Raw genomic sequence first — 16,528 nt, 5'->3', positions numbered from 1 at the left:
CGTGTATATCAAATTTCGAGTCTCTAGGCTAAAAATTGACAGAGTTATTGTATAGGGAAATGTACACACAAACACACACACGTTCACTTTTATATATATATATATATATATATATATATATATATATATATATATATATATATATATATATATACTAGCATTTCAGTCCGGCGCTGCCCGGGTGTTTGGAGGTGTATGTTGAGCAAAAAAAAAAAAGAAAAGAAAAAAAAGCGGTCAATTTTTTTAAATTTGAACCCTATTATGACCCCTGAACATTTATTGTTTTGGGCTCAAATCAAGTTATTAAGTTAGATCCATTTCCAAGAAACCTATATCTATATCAAGTATTTAGACCCAAAATTGTCGGAGGAGTTATGTAGAGTTCTCAAAGGTCAAATCGTTGAACTTTGATCCGTTAGCAGCCACATTTCTGGCCAAAACCCAATCACATAGATATTTCCAAATCTCAGTACTCTGTATATCAAATTTCGAGTCTGTAGACTAAAAATTGACAGATTTATTGCGTAGGGAAATGTACACACACACACACACACACACGCACGCACAGACACGTTCACTTATATCTATCTATCTATCTATCTATCTATATATATATATATATATATATATATATATATATATATATATATATATATATATATACGACAGACACATGTTTTCTTGGCTACGTCTCATCAGAGTAACTAGGTATAACAAGATTTGTAATCGGGGCCCCATATATATTGCTACGTACAAACCGGTTCGAAATCGTAAAATGATAGCGAATAAATTCTCACTTCTTCAAACATGCCTATGGTATAGGGGAACTGTACATACCGATACATTCTTATACGCTAGAGAGATGTGCTAGCTGGAGAGAACCAACAGTCTTTCATACTATTTGTCGATATGAAACGCACCAACACGCACTGAGGTCGATAGTCACAAAAATCGATATTATAGTAAAAGTACGCCGACAATATGACTTTCTTCATGTATTCATAATGCAAACGGCAGCCAAGAAAGAAAAGCGGTCAGTGTCTGCCTCAGACTAACATCATGAGGTTAAGCTAAGTATTATTGTAATGATGATTTGACGTCTGTCTTTAAAACTACGTCATATTATTTTCAAATCTATTACGTCATGTTTCGGAATTTCTTAGATAATAGTTCTAACTGTTCTCGTGTGTTATTCTAACAACTACAAGATCTGTAAGGAATTTGGAACAGGAACCCTTAATTAATTCACGAGAGTAGCTTTCCTTGATCGATTAAAAGTCTTAAAAATTTCTTAACTCTATTCTTAGTATCGTTGTATAGTAGACGTTGGCGAATCCCACAGCAGCGGCCAAAGAACGGAAGGCCACGCAGCAACAGATTTGTCGTTATAAATGTACTGTGAATTATATGTAATACACACACACACACGACTACTAGACGAGCAATTAAGACATTTAGAACACGGGGACAATAGCCAGTTAAACGCACAGGTAGATAGCACACACATTTTACAACATTCGTTACACCACGGATACATTGCAGACGAGTAGAAAATAAAGATTATTGAGTTCAACAAGGCGCACCTGAAGAAGATCGAAAGTAACGTAGTATAAGAATAGTAGTCGAAACAGTGGAAATTATATGCGTCTAATGTGTTTATGAGTTTATCTTTTTTACGATCACAAAGACATAATACCTTAGTTTATTAATATAATTTTTGACTCTTAATTAGATATTGATCATATTGCTTTGATTACAATGTGAAACAACCTGGAGGCAAATAAGGGGATTAAAATATAATGATTTCTTTATCAGAGGGGCATTTATTTTCGATGAAACCAACAAGTATTGTTTCGGAAATACACACACACGCGCACGCATATACACACGCACACACACATACATATATATAGTTTCAATCTTGGCTTGGGGGGTTGCTAGTATAGCCGCACTAAAGAGCTGTGATATAGCGAAAAGATCTGTCTACGGATGACTTTATATACATGTATGTATATATAGATATATACATACGTCTTTCTCTCTCTCCCTCTCCCCCTCCCCCTCTCTCTCTCTCGCTCGCTCTCTCTCTCTCTCTCTCTCTCTGTATATATATATATATATATATATATGTGTGTGTGTGTGTGTGTGTGTGTGTGTGTGTGTGTGTGCGTGTGTGTTAGACTTTTTATCCCGTTTACTTAGAAAGAGCCATTTATCTCAAATAGATGTTTGAACATGGTCAAAATTGTGCTCATTTTCGCATTAAATACTAATCCCTATTAATGCCTAATTATGCATTAACATAAATCATTATACTTTGTCCGCTGCACCTTATCCTTACAAAGGTCTATACTAAATCACATCCAAATCGGTTCAGAAGTTTCCAAGAAAACATCTGGAGTAAATGTGGTCTAAATTCAAATGCGGGAAACTTGAATAGGTATAAATACTTTACAGAAAAAGAATTTCTACTTTTTGGAATTAAACTTTACTTATTGAAAGAATCGCGTGTTTAAACTGTAATTCCCGACGCGATGAAAGTCCACACGTGCGCCGTATTCTCTGCCAATTGACAAAGAGATTTTACGTGAACTGACTTCCACATTAAGACAATGAAGAAACGCTGTACAAAGTTGAAAATTTCAGTCTTAACGATTTTATTTTCATTAATTTCTTGACAAATTGCACTTTTAATTTTACATGCTTACGTTTCTTAAGGTATTTGAATACTCCATGACATCTCCCTTACGTCTATACTAAACATATATATATATATATATATATATATATATATATATATATATATATATATATCCCGTGCATTCTTATAGTAGAATTTTACCCCATTTTACTCACCCCTATCGGCTCATCCACTCTAGCCCCAACATACCCCATTTATATAAGTGCCGTCCCTCCACTTTTTGTTCTTTCCTTCATTCTTTATGCTTTATTTTTCATTTATCTTTCCTCTATTTAATTGTACATTTCCATCGTAATGTAAGCTAAGCTAGATGTCGCATTTCTCGTATCTGTAACGTAGCTCCCTTTTCCTGTTCTGGCGAGAATCATTAGTCTTCGAAATACTTACATATAAAGAACGTTTATACGCCTGGTTCTACATCATGCTTCTCCCTTATTGAACTGACAAATGACTTCATATATACCTATATTTATTTTACTTTGTTTCAAACTCCTCCCCCTCTCTCTATCTATCTCTCTCTCTCTCTCTCTCTCTCTCTCTCTCTATATATATATATATATATATATATATATATATATATATATATATATATATAAGCTCAGTATATATAAGCTCGCTGTTTGTTTGTAAAAGTGGTGGATGGATGTTTGTTTAAATAGACATTCGGATAGGTTATCTGCGGGCATCGCTTCTGTGGTCGAGTGGGAGAACTGCCGACTGTCAACACGACGGTTGTAAGTTCAATCCTTGGCTTGGGAGAGGTTCTAGTTTAGCGGCACTGATGAGTTGTGATACAACGAAACAGGGCTGTATGTCGATGACTACAATATATATTTATTTTTTATTACCGTTTTATCTGTTTGGCTAAATATGTTTCTGATGTTGGACCATGTTTATGATCCGACAGCTTCGTCAGGCCGCGCAGTAATGGTGGTAGTCATTGGAAAAGGGGTGTTTTTAAGAAAAAAAAGAAAGGGGGAGGGGGGAGGCGAGTGCTGACAATATTTCAGTTTTGATGGTTAAAGATACATTCGATTGTATTGTGTGGGGGGGTTAGCAGATTCAGCTAGACGCGGGTGGAGATATATGGATATAGTGAGGAGAAGTGGAGGGAGGATGATAAAAAGAAAAGTGAAGGAGGTAAGGACAGGAGGGGGAGAAGTATCAATATTTTGGTTTTAAATTTTAACTGGCTTTTGTTTTTTTCGCAAGGTATATTAAATAGATGGGAGAGGGAGAGAGAGGGAGAACGAGAGGGAAAGAAAGGTAGAGCGAGAGGGAAAGAGAGGGAGAGAGAGAGAATAAAAGGGTTAGTGTAGATGTCATTTTTTTTACACATACAATGTTCGTTTAAATGTGTGTCTTTGCACGTTAGCTAGTTCCTTGTCGTTTATAATGGGTTTATTTTATATTACGTAGGTTAACGCACGGGCACATTCGCATTCATACATATATATATACATATGTACACTTCTAGGCAACCACATACAGACACATACGTACACGCACACATATACAAACAAAGTAAATGCAGACATATATGGGTTCATAAGTAGACATACACACATATACACAATTCTTATGTACACTCATAAAATGTATGTAGTCACATATACACATATATATGCATATGTATACACACAGGCCCACTTATATAAGTATATGTGGAGATAAGGTCTTAAGTAAGAAACAGATGTACATACACACATACATACACATACATATGCATCCACTCTTACACACGTATATGCAATTACATAAATATAGATATTAATAAGTGTTAATAAAATTATAAGCACGTACACACATATAGGCACACATATACAATCATATACATATATATATACATATTCATATATATATATACATATACATATTCATATATATATATACAGACATGTCCAAATTTATACGAAGTAAATAAGGTAAAGTTAGGACAAATAGACAATAATAGATAAATAGATAAGAATAATAATATTAAAAAATATATAAAAAATAAATAACATTATAAACTTTTAAAATTTTGAATTTTAAAATTTTAGAAAAGATTAAAATTAAAGAAAATAAGCAGATTGTTGTGGTTATACTGCGAGGTTAGGCAAATGCATCGCAAAGTTTCCATATATATATTGGGTGGGCCCCCAATCTGGTGCATTGGGAATATACATACATACATGCACATATACACACATATATATATATATATATATATATTTATATATATATATATACATATTCATACATACATATAACATATATCTACACATATATACACAAACATGCACCTACCTGTACCAAGCAAACAAGGCAAAGCTAGGAAAAGAAGGTAATTAATAACAGATAATAATAGATAAATAAATTAATAAATAAATAAATAGATAAATAAATAAATAGATAAATAAACAAAGAAAATAGAGAAATGTACGGGCGCAGTTGACGAGGAGAGACCGGGTAGATGCATCGAAAATTCACATACATATGGGGTTGGCCACCAACCTGGCGCTTTGGGCAGTGGCTTCGTTTCAATTTCAGAGTTAAATGCATCGCTGATACAGGCACACATACACATATTATATAAACACAAATTTGCACACAAACTTAGGTAACAGCTGTATTCGTACATAGATGTTCAGCCATGCACACCTACAGAGACACATGTATATATGTAGATATAAACAGCTAGATGCACGCAAACACACATCCGTGCTTACGGACACAGATATACCTATATCCACACATGCATCCATATACGATACACAGGCGCACATTCCCACATGCGCGCACACAGAAACGCACACACAAGCAAACAAAAGGATACACACACACACACACACACACACACACACACACACATATATATATATATATATATATATATATATATATATATTTAAGTTTGTTTTTGAAATGTCGTTACTTTCAATGTATACCGTTTTCGTTTAACGGGTCTAGATTGTTATTTTAAATCCAGTCACTGTTAATTTTGAGTTACGCTCAATGTGTCTATTTAATAGGGGAAGAGCATATATAGTGCAAAATTTTGTTGAATATTCAAAGACTCACATTTTTTTTTTATAACTTTCGTTTACTTCCTGGATTTTCCATTACAGCTGTTTCATTAATGGGTAGGCAATTTAACGATTTATGTTTTCATAAAAATATCTAGTCCCCACCAACTTCTTCAGATGTTTATCCATTAGATTTTTACAACAAAAGGTATATTTTTAACATGCTGGACATCGTATTCAAGTAAAAAGATTTCCAAAGCCCTACTTCCTAACTTCCTCCATTTTTTGGTGTTATGTTATTGACCACTTTAGCAGTATGGATTAAGGAATTAAAGGAAAATAAAACGTAATATAAATTAAGATGGTCAATAATTGATAGGGGGGAATATAAACCTAGCAAATCGAAAAGATGCAACCTATGTATATTAAAATCTTACCATATACTAATATCAAAAGAAAAATATTAAACAAACGGCTAGATGTAATCCATGGGTGTTTGCACAGAAACAGATATTTAATTTCACGCACTAGAGCAGATTAGGAAAAAAAATGCAAGGGAGGTAATCCTAGATATAAAAAATGATACCACGAGAGTGACCTCCCCTGAATCGGGTAATATAATACGAATTCAAACACCAAGCAAAAAAAAATATTAAAATAAACACGCATAAATATAGGAATAAAATTATATAAAATTATATGATAATTGGAAAAAACAAATAGGAAAAAAGGGAAAATTAAAACAAAAATAAATAATTAATAAATAAAAAATAAAAATATGAATGTACGGGTTAAAACGGAACACTATCTTTCATAAAATATTTTATGTTTGTTAAATATTTCAGGTTTAGAGGAGTTAGTACTAAGTCTTTTTTCGATAGATGCAGGGACATGTTTAATGATATGTTTTGGGTGGTTCGATAGTGGATGTATATAGAGTGGGCAAGTATTGTCTTTAGTGTAAGGTTCGTATGAGTTATTTGAGAAGTTGAGAGTTATATCGAGAAAGTTAACAGTTTTTACGTTAGATTTAATGTCCAGTTTTAGAATAATTCTGTTCATTTCTTTAGTTAGGGTTTTTTTTAGTTTTTTGCATTTAGACCATTTGAATTTTCAACTACGATAAGGCCATCATCTCTATATAGCCCTATGTTTTTGTTATTCATAGGTTTTGTGAGATTATATAGAATGAAGAGACCAACTAGGTCGGTTGCTTCTGCTGAATCCAGAGATCCCATTGACAGATCAAATGATCCGGGTTGGTTCTTCTTAGTCCACTGGGTGGTTTGGCTGATTAGTACTGTTTTTCTAGATTTTTTATGATCTCCATTTCGGATGGTTGAAGCAAAATCCAATGCTTCGTCAAACAGTTCTTTTGATATTGAAGGATAGTAGCTTTCAATGTCGAACTGGATGAATGCGGCCTTCTTTTTGTTTTGTATATTATTGAACCATCGAATGGTGTCATTGGTGTTAATCCATTGGTTTAGTTCATATTTGGGTTTTATTTGTAAATTAATTCTTTCTAATATTCTTTTGCTTATTCTCCCTATTTCTGTCTTCGTGGGGTTTATAAGTCTCGTTTGAGGTTTTATTTCAAAGTTAGGTTTATGGTCCTTAAGTATAATATATGCTTCCTTACTTGATAGTTTTCCTACTCTCTTGCTAATTTAGAGTGTGTCAGTGATGTTTTTGCTATCAAAGTTGATGTCCTTGACTAAGTCTGTATCTGATTTTTTATAGTTTGTGATAATGTTTTCCTTAAGTAGTTTTACGTACTTTTGTTTGTGAATTTTGTAGAAGTTTTGTGTTTTATCAGCTTTGACGTACACTAATGTGGAGGTGTTAATGTTTTTGATAGGTTTGTCTAGGTGATGTTGGAATGAGTTTTTTCTATGGTGAAGGATACTTTGTTTGTAAGTTCCATAAGGTCTGTTTCAAAATAGCGGATTTGGTCGATAGTTGGGGCTGTATCTTGGTTGGCGAATCCGTGGTAATCCGTTTGGTTGTGCTTTGTATTTTCAAAAAGAAATATGCCTTCCATCGCATTCTTCTAATTAGTATATATATATATATATATATATATATATATATATATATATATATTATATTATTATTAGTATATATATATATATATATATATATATATAGTAATTTATAAAATATATATGGCGATTCAGCTACACTGAATATTCTGCGTTTCATCCACTATAGGATTCGTCAGGCTTATGCGCGAATTCTGTGGTTGTTTCTTGTTTTTATATATGTTGAGGATTTTTAGTTAGCCAATCAGCTTTCTGGTATCCACTGCGCCCCTTCCTATCAGCCAATGGGCATGCATTTTATCGAACAAAGGATCTGTTTTAGAACTAGGTTAGTGGTTTAAGGTAGATCTTTTCCTCCCTTTTTTATATATATATATATATAAATATACCTATGTGTACACACATACATGCACATATATATACATATATATATACATATATGTGTGATCGTTTATGTATACTCATGTTTATTTAATTTATTTATTTGTTTGTTTTCTATTGTTATTGTTAGTTTTAAAGCTGTTTTGTATCGCTATCCTAGAGTAAGTTTTATTTTATGAACACAGTTGTTTGCTATTTCTCGTCTACAGTTTAATAGATTTTGGGGTTCTTTAAAATACAGGATAGCAAATTTTTCATGGCGGCATAATTTACATGGGTCGTCTAAATGTCTGCACGTGGTAGCTTGTCTTATTATTTTCCATTCGACTACCGGCGAATGTCCGTTTTCTTTGAGTTCCCAATATTTATTCGCTAGTGTTGTTTTTATACAGTGTTTTTTTTATTTTTGAATGTACTTTTGTGGTCATAGTATCGGGTTTTGAAATCTAAGGAAGTCATGCCTACGTAGACTTCTTGTTATTCGGGTTTTCTTTCGCAAATATATTATGACCATACTCTGACCACAAAAGTACATTCAAAAATAAAAAAGCACCGTATAAAGACAACACTAGCGAATAAATACTGGGAACTCAAAGAAAACGGACATTCGCCGGTAGTCGAATGGAAAATAATAAGACAAGCTACCACGTGCAGACATTTAGATGACCTATGTAAATTATGCCTCCATGAAAAATTTGCTATCCTGTACTTTAAAGAACCCCAAAATCTATTAAACTGTAGACGAGAAATAGCAAACAACTGTGTTCACAAAATAAAACTTACTCTAGGATAGCGATACAAAATAGCTTTAAAACTAACAATAACAATAGAAAACAAACAAATAAATAAATTAAATAAACATGAATATACATAAACGATCACATACATATGTATATATATATATATGTATATATATGTGCATGTATGTGTATACACATAGGTATATTTATATATATATATATATAAAAAAGGGAGGAAAAGATCTACCTTAAACCACTAACCTAGTTCTAAAACAGATCCTTTGTTCGATAAAATGCATGCCCATTGGCTGATAGGAAGGGGCGCGGTGGATACTAGAAAGCTGATTGGCTAACTAAAAATCCTCAACATATATAAAAACAAGAAATAACCACAGAATTCGCACATAAGCCTGACGAATCCTATAGTGGATGAAACGCAGAATATTCAGTGTAGCTGAATCGCCATATATATTTTATAAATTACTAACTAGCTCTACCTACATATTGAGCACTTTTGAAGCAAATACTTAAAGTTTACGCATAAATCTATACTTTCGTATATTAAATTTATGTGAGTAAATGAAGTAGTTATATATATATATATATATATATATATATATATATATATATATATATATATACATTACACCCCCCTCCCGTCGATTTCGACGCATGAACTCTGCAACAGCAACTAAGTTGCTCGGAAATTTACACAGATGATTTGTTTATCGTGATGAAAGCATTATGCAGAGCCAACCCACTTTTTGGTACAACTACTTATCTCTGTCGATGCAATGGCTTCCACAAGACATATCACATATGAGATCTCAGGTTTTACATCAGAGGTTTTCTTCTCCTACATGCATGTCTTAACGAAGACTGGAGGTGCATCTCTCCCGGTTAATTAAACGCGCCTTCAGATACCAACCTGGAAATTTTATGTCACTGGCGTGGTACATTTAGCGCCTAGTCTTCCCAAATAGTCACCCATGGGGTACTGGCCAGGCTCATCGTTGCTTAATTTTGGTTATCTGGCGATCAATTTTTCAGTACGGCATAATGACGGTAATCTAGCGATGAATTTTTACACGGCACAATTACGTTGAAACACCGGAGATATATATATATATATACATATATATATATATATATATATATATATATATATATATATATATATATATATATATATATACACCGCGTGTATTTAAGGAAACACTGTCAAAAATAATGCATAGTAATAAGTAATAATGATTATAGTAACGATTTTGAGTAATAACGATTATAAACGTATAAGACTCCTAAAATCCGCTATAGAATTTTTGCAGAAACACTTGTCGTAACGGATATAAACTGCTAAGTAGTAATCAGTTATAAATCTTAAGTGAAGGTTCAATTCTTAATTCTGGCGATACTTAGAATACTATTGCGAATCACTTAAATCTTCTACCCGATCATAGCTGAGTGAAAGATAATCCAGGAATTAAAGGTTATCTTCAAAATTTTGTAGAGATTCCCAGGTTCGGCAGAACGATTCCTGAGTCAAAACAAGATCGGAGTTTATATCGGCTTAAATATTATTATGAATTTAGGAAAACAGCTGCTAGACATAAGTTTGAGTAATGTGGGTTATATTTAATTTAATTTAGTTTTACTTAAAATTGTAAAATGGGATGGAAGCACTTCAGAAAAGTTCAGATAACTCTGATTTTTGTGAATTTTTTTTTGATAAATAGACATTAGACATCAATTAATAAATATTCCAGTTTCTTTTCGAGTATTTGAAAGGGCTGCTGTAATATGGACACAAGTTCCCACTTAAAAAATCAGAAACTCCAGATTTGCATTAAATTTGATCCATAATCCTTGAATACGAATAAAAAATTCTGGATTTAGATTTTTTTCAAAAAGTCTTTTAAGCTCTAAAGTTTAGAAACTATTTTCTGAATTAAAATCATATGATTGGATTTGATAAAAAATGGAATGAGAATTCTAGGCATAAGTTTAAGTAGCTAGTAGTGTTGGGGCGATTAAATCGGGAATCGAAAAAAATCAGAACATTTTGGGGTATCAGAATCAGAAAAATTGGTGTCTATTTTCCAATGCCAAAACGATTCTTTTAATTGTCTTTTTTTAAATTTTATTTTTTTAAAAGCAAAATCTTCCATTGCTGGTAATAATGATAAAATAATAAATATTTATTGATTTTAAAATACCAGTAAAGCTAAAATCCATAGTTAATCCTCAACAAGAGTTTTTTTTTTACGTTTAGGAAAATATCTGCATATTTAACATGTGTTTTTAGGAATCTCAGGGAAAATAACAATCATATTATATATTTAGAGATTTGTAAAGAATCGGAATCGGAATCGGTAATTTTATCGGAATCGGGAATTTAGCACGGAATCAGTGATTGTATTGGAATCGTGAAAATATTGGAATCGTCCCATCACTAGTAGCTAGTATTATCTTATTTCTGTAAGGGGACATAGATCTACTGTAAAACAGTTCTGTTCTGGTAATTCATTTGTTATTCTCTAGTTATTTATAAAAACATACACTTTGCTTTAGTTACTAAGGCCCAAATGACATAATCTTGTATGATTCTCCAGAAATCCTAAGAAGTCTACCAATAGTAAACCAACGCTAATGTATCACTCAATTTTACAAATTCCATTTTGTTTTGGTTCCCTTTTTCATCCATTCTTCTATTGGTTTGTTCTCGACACTCAGTGTTTGTTGCCTTTTTTTCCTCCTCATCTAACCCAATCACAGGGGCGTATCTTAGTGTCACTTGTACTTTATATTAGCAGTCTAGCATCAACAACCCCACCATCACCACCTCCTCAATATTACGAAAGAGACACATCTAACACCTCAGATGTTTGTTTCTCCATTCAAAAAGCAAAGTCGAGCATCAACTTAATCGGCTTGCCCCGAGTTTAGTGTTAGTCGGTCGCTTCATCTATTTGTCACGTGAATAATTCCAACTTAACTCTATAATCCTCTACCTTCTACTCCTGCACTCATGTCCACAATCTTCTTCTTCTTCTTCTTCTTCTTCTTATTATTATTATTATTATTATTATTATTATTATTTTCCACCTCCTATCTCTTTCCTTATTCCTTCATCTTACTGCTAAACATAGTTTCCTCTTCCTTCATCTCTTTCCCACAATCTCATTCCCATGAATCTCCTTCTCCTACTTCTTCTTCTTCTTCTTCTTTTTCTTATACTTCTTTTCTTCTTCTTCTTCATCTTCTTCTTTACCTACTACTACTACTATTACTTCTGCTACATATTCACGCCCTCCATTAAATTATTTTTCTATTCTTCTTGGTCATTTACTGCATTGTCTGAATGGAAATTTGAATTTCTACATATATATTTTTACTTTTTTATTTACTTTTCAATTCTGATTTACCATAGTATTTTGGTAAGAATGCTGTTAGAAACACAAGTTTCTTTGGTTTGTCACGTTTACATTTAAAATAGCATTTTCGTTCTTGTGTCACGCTTGTTTGACGTTGATTTTTTCTTAGTTTTTGCAAATTGATTTACTGTATTTTGCTATTTGGTTCTCCATAGCAGAATGAGATATCTCCTGATTGAACAGAAACAGATGCATCAAAGGTGAGATTTTGAAAACCAGGCTACTAGTTGAAGTGCAATAGGTGAAGTGCAATAAGCGAAGTGCAATAGGTGAAGTGCAATGGGCGAAGTGCAATAGGTGAAGTGCAATAGGTGAAGTGCTCTAGAAGTGCACTCTAACAAAACATGCCTGACTAGTCCAATGTCCTGTTGTAACGTTTTCATTAAACAGAATAAAAGAAGTATTCATACATATGTGCGCGTGTTTTTACCTGCTTGTCTGACGCTGTTTCTTTTCACTTCGTTTCATGATTGACCCTCGACTATCGTGTCTGTTCCACTAAGATTAATAAAAATGTTCATGCAGGAAAGACACAAGATGAGTTTTCTTCGAGGTTTTATTTGGAAAAACTTTCTTCGGAGATAGAGTTACAGACTAAATAACTAAATAATTATTTCCTACTGAACTTAATATTTTTATGTAACCAAATGAGTGACGCAGATGGACAGACATCGCAATAACATTTGCCTAAGATTATTGTAGGTAATGGTCATGTCCCGTTCGCATGACTTCCCAGAAAGAACTAATCTGAAAACAGCTTTCCCCCCCCCCCCCTCGAAAAACGTAACGTTATTCATCAGCGTTCGACTTTGTTTGACCTCTTGTTTCCTACCTTGTAAATTATCTTTCATTCAACTCTGGGAACGATTATATTTTATCGGTCTGGGTTATCATACACTTAATGTGGTCCTTGTCAAAATTACACTGGTGAACTTAATTGCCATTGATTCCTAATATGTAGCACTGCTCAAATTTTTAAGTTTAGGGATTAACTAGATTTAGAATGACATGGAAAATATAGAACTTCCAAATTGTTTGCTAAAAGTTTGTTTTTGACTTAAGACTGAAATAGTAACCGTTGCCATCTCTGTCTCAACGACTGTGTGTGCTAGGGTTTCGGGTAGAAGGCAAAAGAGTCTTAAGTTTCGTGTTACTATCCCGCTACCTTTTATGCAGTTATAAATAATAAAACTAATGAGCCTTAATTAAGACGAAACACACACATATATATATATATATATATATATATATATATATATATATATATATATATATATATATATATTAACAAATATTTTTGCTAGTATGTATAATGAAAATGTTTATTTTTCTCATGGACAACCGATTGTGTAAGTACGTCTCTTTCGTCTCGCAACAAATAAGATAATGCTTAAAAAACTAGAGAATAGGAAATATACTAGATTATCCCACGAAGGACGGATACATGATCACAGACACAGATATAAGCTAGTCTCTTTTTAAAAAAAAGAGGAGACGGTATCTGAAAGGAGAACTATTCGATGAATTAACATATTCGACAAAATCACCTCTACAAAAGATTAGGTAATTCCTAGGAGGATGGTCTCTTGAGAACATAATTAACTTTAGATTACCCCCTCTCCTTAATTGACCATTTAAAAATAGTACGATAGAACAAATCATAATATTATTAATATAGTTTCGGCTTTAAACAGACATATGCTAAATCGCCATGAGTCATATATATATATGGGCCGTAATTGTCTCGAGTAATCTCGTCAAAAGTCGCTTAGTAGTTAAGAGACAAAAAGGGGCCGTAAACTAAACAAAAGGTTAGCTTAACTAGTGTTGCCTCGAATAATCTCGCTATAAGCAGTTAAGAGACAAATAAGGCGTAGGACTAAGTAAGGGCATACACTAACTAGTTTGGTCATGATTTTCGAAGAGAAGGTTTTAACCAAAAGAAAACTATTTCGGCAGTCGGGGTGGAAATCTATCGAGCACAAAGAGGGAAATATTATTGGTATGACTGATATGATAGGTACGAAGATTCGAGAGTTGCGTACGAAAATGCGAAAAGAATGCATAAGATGAATTCGCACGACGGAAAGAAAAGTAACAAACAAAGCAGGGTATACAATGAACAGTATAACATATCTGTCATTGAGACTGTCTACAAGCAATAAACTGACTTTATTACTAAAATAATATTATCTCGTTTCAGTTTGAGGAATTTACAGACTCATTACCAAAACTCAAAGAATATTCAAGGACACTTGAAGTTGGCCTTGTCTCGATTTACCCTGCTTTGTGACATCTTGTTAACATTTTAAACTTTAATTTTAGACACTAAAGCCGAACAGTATTTGGATTTATGTATTAAGGTTTTCGTGTGAACTTTTTAGTTATCTTTTCTTTTATTACCTTTTATTACTCGTGGTCGGAGAAGCACGTATTCGAGACGTGTTCGACACACAAGAGAGCAGAAATCAACATTTTACACACGTGGCCAGAGAGTGACAGGGCAAGACGTCGTGTCCTAAACATAGCCGGACAAAGACAAAGTATTATGTGTTCGAGACGGCAGAATTTTGTTAAGCACATTGGAGTACGAGAAGGAAGGCATTATTCTGGAATGTACCTATAAATAAATGACTGTTGTTTCAACTGAAAAATAATTAGTCGAATCTTTCCTTGTTTTTTCCCTTGCGACTGTCTGCATACAACATGTGTGTCCCGAGTGCTGACATGTAAAAACAATAACGAAGGATTTTCATGTCATTCTCGAATAAACATAATGAAAAGCCTCGTGCCTTTGGGTTAGGTCTGTAGGCCAAAGATGGGTGGTGACATTAAAAACATGGTCGAATCATGCAAGTGTTGTGCTTTAATGGTAAATTCACTCCCCCCCCGAGCACGTTTAAACCGTGATCCAAAACAGACTAAGCCTGGACTAAAATTTATATGATTTATAAAATTTATCTGGAGGATTGGTATTGTTTAATTGTGATGACCAGCTACAAAAAATGACCAAAAGTTCTCAGATGTAAAAGACTCACTACTGGGGTAGTTATTTTATTACCCCATGAGCTGTCCACTGCTTAATAAGTGACAGCAGAACACAATTTACGATTACGGATTCAAGAGTTCTGTGAGATGTTCCAAATTAATCATACCACAACTCCCTAGTACCATTCATGATCTAATGGAATGGTTGAACACTTCGTTGACACCTTAAAATGAACCCTCGAAAATGCATGCGGCACACCTACAGAAACGACATTACAAGACTTACTACGGGCTTTCACGATCACGCCTGATACTAACACATCATCAACAATATTCCCAGCGGTGGAAAATAAGACCGGCCTTCGAAGAACTGTTACCAAAACAAACAAAATTAAGGGCCTCTATTGTGTCTAAGAAACATTGCGTCTCAGGAAAAACGTAATCCTGGGAACAGGGCACATGAGACAAGACTTTAAATATCAAAAAGATACACCTCAATCAGATAAGAAAGCGTCGGGTGAACGATCCAAACTGCAACTCGCGAAGATGAAGGGTTATCGAGATGATATACGACATTTTTGGGGAAGAAAAAGTAATACACGGATCTTTTAAACATCGATCTTAAAAGAAAACGTATTAAGTGACCCCCGCTAAATAAAAAGCTTGGGATGGAGATTATGATAAACTTTGCTAACCATTATATAAACCACGAGGCCATATTTTCGTAAGGGAAATATGGCGATCTAACAGACTATCTAACTTACCAGTCGGAAAATAGCGACAATCTTTATTTGTATTTCATTTTATTGTCCAATATATTCTTTCTATCTAAATCTATTGTTCGGTCGGCTTTTGTGCCCCTTTCTTAGGGACACAACAGTTTTCTTCTTTTTTTTTTCCTATTTAAAATTATTTGTTGCAGGTTAGCTATATAAGTTATGTGGGTTGGCGTCCATATTCAATGACTTTTAAGATGTTGGCTATCATCAAAATTTTCGTTCATTCTATGGTATGAATTTTCCACGTTATTTTATGTTTCATAGTCTTTTAACCATTTTGGTTTTTGGAGACTGTTCTAAGTGCTACTACAATTATAGGAATTATCGTGATCTGCTTTTTATTATTTATCCTCTCCAGTTCTCTGACAAGTTCCATCTATTTGCTTTGTTTTATTTATTTATTTTATTTTATTATTTTTTTTGTAGTGGTGACGCCTTGCTTTTAACCCTGT

This window comes from Euprymna scolopes, chromosome 5 (assembly GCF_053919585.1).
Source record: "Euprymna scolopes isolate OS-2025 chromosome 5, ASM5391958v1, whole genome shotgun sequence".
NCBI classification, from domain to species: Eukaryota; Metazoa; Mollusca; class Cephalopoda; order Sepiida; family Sepiolidae; genus Euprymna; species Euprymna scolopes.
This window is presented reverse-complemented; position numbering follows the sequence as displayed.